Source organism: Malus domestica, chromosome 06, assembly GCF_042453785.1.
Source record: "Malus domestica chromosome 06, GDT2T_hap1".
Taxonomy (NCBI): domain Eukaryota; kingdom Viridiplantae; phylum Streptophyta; class Magnoliopsida; order Rosales; family Rosaceae; genus Malus; species Malus domestica.
In genome coordinates, this window is record NC_091666.1 from 24,748,486 (window position 1) to 24,753,406 (window position 4,921).

Here is a 4,921-nt window from a genome sequence, read left to right on the forward strand (position 1 = left end):
AAGCGAACCTGTGTCATTCTCAATCAATCAAAGAAATGGTCAAAATTGAATTGGATTGGATTGGATTGGATCCTAGAACACATGTATATATCAAATTGGATTGGATTCTAACAATATGTATACTGTATTCTACAGCAAAATCTTACATCAGAAATCTATTTTTGATTGATCAAATGAAAATTTGATTAAATTCGACAGTTTGAGCCGACTAACACCCAAATTAGATAGGCGGATCAATATCATTTCATTGGATTACTATTATATATTTGTAATTAGATGAATGTGATACTCTATATGCTACACAAATTTCAAAATTTATATATTCATCCAGTGACAATGAATAACCTCCTTAATCCCTAGTCAATATTCCACATAAGCTTTCTAGTCTTTCGTAGGTGACTTATATAAAAAAGGGAAAGAATTCATGCTGATTTAACCTAATGAAGAGGAAATGCAAAAAAAAAATAAGCCTTGCCATTGTTGTATCAACCTAGCAGATATCCAAAAGGAAACTGTTTCACGTCCTTCGGTTCTTGTTCTAAAATTTCTTTCACATAGTGAAATGGAGAAAAGAGTAAACTTTCTATCAATCTTTCATATGAACACATAACGTGATGACAAACAATTCAAGTCCAATAAATTTCCGGAATAGGACTGATGAGACGAGTGCATCAAGCAAACCCGCAAAAATTGAACTACATTCGTACTCTCTCCTCAGTGTGTGTTTTTTATCACGCAGCAGCATGTGGTACGTGTCCTACAAGTCACGGTAACAATTCCAATAGGATAGGGTTTTGTATTGAAGTTTTAGAAATATAGGTCGGAGTTCACTACTAATAGCATTGATATTAGGGAATTTTTATGAAAAAGGTTTGGACTAAGTTTATTTTAACCAACAATCATGCTATAACTTTATTTAATGAAAAAATTAAATATTAGTGAAAAACCCTTAAATTTTAATAAAAATGACAAAAAAACTTAAATTTTAATGAAAATGACACAATTTTAATATTAAAAAAAAACCATGATGAGTGGACGTTGTGCATCCATCACAGACACTATTTATGAAACTGAATGGTACTACACTATTTATTGGTCCAATTTCATAAATAGTGTCTAGTTTTTAGTCCACTTTCATAAATAATGTCTTGTCCTTGTTCATGTTTCATACATAGTGCCTAGTTATTGGGTCCAATTTTTATAAATAATGTATATTAATTGGTACATATTCATAAATAATGTCTCTTTCTTGCTCCGGTTTCATAAATAGTGCCTATAGTTATTGATCCACTTTCATAAGTAGTGCCTAGTTCTTAGTCATATTTCATAAAAATTGTCTGTTTTTTTTTTTAATTTTTAAGGAAACCTCGGCGGTACAAGGGAATTTTATTGATATGAAAAAAGAAGTGACACCTAGTCAAGGGGGAAAAAACCTTACCCCTCATTAAACAAGAAAACCAAAATACAAGAAAAAAGGGGACATAAACCTTACCCTTCTTGAAAAAGAAAATACAGGAAAGGAGGGAGGAAATAAACCTTACCCTTTTTGGAAAAGAAAATACAAGTTGTTGGTACAAGAAAAATGTGTCAAGTTTGTGACCTTCGCTTGGTTGCTTCGATCACTAGTGAAGATAAGTACGTAAATGAATAGGGACAGGGAAGCAAACACAAGATGTACGTGGTTCACCCAGATCGGCTACGTCCACGGAGTAGAGGAGTTCTCATTAATTGTGAAGGGTTTACACAAATACATAGGTTCAAGCTTTCATTTTGTGAGTTCTAGTGAATAGTTTAGTACAAAATGACATTAGAGATTATTGTGGGAGAATGATCCCTATTTATAGAAGAGAGTTTCTAGTTTTGTTCTAACATTGACACGTGTCGTGTTGTGATTGGCTTCTGATGTTAACACGTGTCGAGCTGTGATTGGCTTCTGATGTCGACACGTGTCGCATTGTGATTGGCCTCCTGGTTGAAGGGAAGCTCTTCTGGGTCCTTGACGGTATAACGTTGACCGGTACTCAGTAGTTTCGGGATTGGTCAAGTATGGTACAAACAGTGCTCCCCTAAGTTCCCGAGTGAGGGAAGCTCCTCGGTTGGGGACTTGCAAGATCCAAGCCATTGAGTAATCACGAAACTTCTAAGTACTGAAGTGAGGTATCATTTTCACGTGCCTTATCTGTCTCATATGTAGATGTGGCATCTTCTCTGGAAGTACTTTTCCTCCATCCATTGGTGGTATCTTTAACCGATGAAGATGCACAAGGTAATGTATCAATTTCACTTGAAGCTTACTTGTAGTTTCGGGCTTGGTCAAGTGCGATACAAACCCTATAGTAGGAGTCCCCCAAGTCGCCGAGCTAGGAGATCTGCCGAAATAGGTGACAGACAAGGTAAGCAGTCAAACTTCCAAGCAAGCAACCCAGGATCGGAGGTTCGACTTCGGTTTCCGGTTGATTGTTCTCTTTCTCCTTGTCTCTCATTCAGCTGCCAGGATAAGGAGAAGCAAATGGAGAAGAGATGATATGAGATACTTTTGCTTTTGAAGAAGTAACTTTCCACAGGCTTATTCTTGAACTGTGCTAGAGGGTTTTCTGGTTCCCTTCAGAGTATAAGGCAAACTCAAGAATTTGAGGGTCAAAACAAGTCCATCAAATCTAGAGTACGTTCAACCTTGATGATATGGGATACTTTTGCTGTTGACGGAATAATGAATGTGGTATGGAAAAGTGTCGTGCTGTACTGATCTGTTTCAGCTCACTGTTGAACCTTCTGCTTCAATCTTTTGCATGGCAGAAGTGGTGTGCAACCTTTGCATTTAAATGGTCCTTCAGAACATTCCTTCATAGTGACTCATCCACGCTTGGCAGCTTCAGTGTAAAGAGCCAATATCTGATCAACTGTCATGAGGTATGTGCCGGTGGAATTCATGACCTTAACAGCAGTTGAGGATGAGTTCTCGAGAGCAATGCTAAGTAAGCAACCAGGCAAAGGTCTCAGGCAATCAGTTCCAGATTGGAGGTTTGATTTCAGGTTCCGACTGACTGCTCTCTTTCTCTTTGTCCTGCAGGTGTGGACAAGGACGAAGACAAGGACAGGGAGAAAGCATGATATGGGATACTCTTACTTTCGACCCTGATGATATGAGATACTCTTGTTCTTGGTGTGGCTTATTTGCTGAGGTATTATCGGGGGGAAATAAAGCTGAGTATTTCGAGAGGTTATGTTGAGGGTGCATTCTCGAATGCGAGAAAGGGTTGAGCATTTTTGCAGGTTTGTCTGTCCGTTGAGGAGGGAGGTCGATGTATATAGGGATTTCCCAATAACAAGTAGTAATGCTATTCCTTTACCCTTCTTGGTTACAGCAATGTAGTGGGAGCTGCCAGCTTCACGTGTTTTAACTTTGTCAGAGCATTTTGAAAAAGTGGTATGTGGTATCTGGAAAGCTGATGTTGCGTGTGAAGATTACAGACAAGCTTTATCTAAGGAAATCTGGCTCTCGAAGTTCTGAGAGCTGTGCCTCTTCGGTTTTCGAACAAGCAATCCCGTCGGGGATCTGGCTCTCGAGATTCAGAAATCGGTGCCGCTTCGGTTTTTGAGAAAGTAATTATGTTGAAAGTCTTTTCTCGAATGTGAGTAAAGGTTGGACGTTCTTGCTAGCCTGTCTTGCCACGGAACACGGAGGTCGACACACATAGGGAATTTCCAGTTGTCAAGCAGTGGTGCTGTTCCTTTACCCTTGTGGGTAATAGTAGGGTAGCTGGAACTTCGAAATTCTCGTGCCTAAACTTTGTCAGAGATCTTTGGCAAAGTTATATGTGGTACCCGAGGAGTTGATGGTGCGTGTGGAGAGTGGTGATTGAACAGTAAGATTCACGTGCTTTCTACTTCACCAGAAATCTTCGACAGATTGCCCGTAATTTCCGCAAAGCTGAGTGTGCATGTGACAGGTGCTGACGAGGCTGAAAAAGCAGGTGCTTCTTCGATTTCTGAGATCGGCCCTCGTGGTCTCTGAGCAGCTCAGCTTCCAAGAAAGCAAACGCCTCTTCGATTCCTGAAGCTCTGTCAAGTGCAGATTTTTATAGAGGTTGGCATTAAGTGCCACAGCACACTTGAATCTCTACCAGTAGAAGCTCCCTTCTTGCACTTCTAAGATCTTGATTTGTCTGACCTCTTCCCTCTTCAACACCATTGAAAATGTCTGGCCCCTCCGACCGTCGTTTTGACTTGAACCTTGGAGAAGAGACAGCCACGCCTTCTCCAGACAACATATGGCGCCCATCCTTCATATCCCCTACTGGTCCTCTTACCGTTGGGGATTCTGTGATAAAGAATGATATGACCGCTGCGGTGGTGGCCAGGAACTGATGTGAGAATTACTTGACACACAAATTAACCCTCTTTTTGACAATTGTAGTATAGATGTAAGTAGGGTATCGTTCTAGGCCGGGGATTAGGAGGGATTGCTAATCTATTCTAAATTAATTTAAAAATATTAAACAAGACTCAAGGACACAAAACTAGGCTAAAAACTATAATAACTCGAAACACACTTAGAATGACTCAAAATAATGAAAACAATCAAATTAGACACTAGGAATTGAAATGGATGGAAATTGAATTAAAAGACTAACAACAATGAAAACTAACTAAATAATATAATTTAATAATGGGGGGGGGTTTGGTTTTGACGAGAAGTAAATTAAACTTAAATAAATTACAGAATTGACAAAAGCATGAAATTAAGGTGAAAGGATAGGTGACAGACTAGCTAGAGGGTTCTTCTCCACACATGACACATATGCAACCTAAATTGATTTTCAGTTGTTCTTTCAATAAATTGTGAATGACAATGTTCCAAGTTAATTAGGTCCGCTTAAATTAACTCTTAGATTTCCCTAGATTCATTGGATTGAATGGA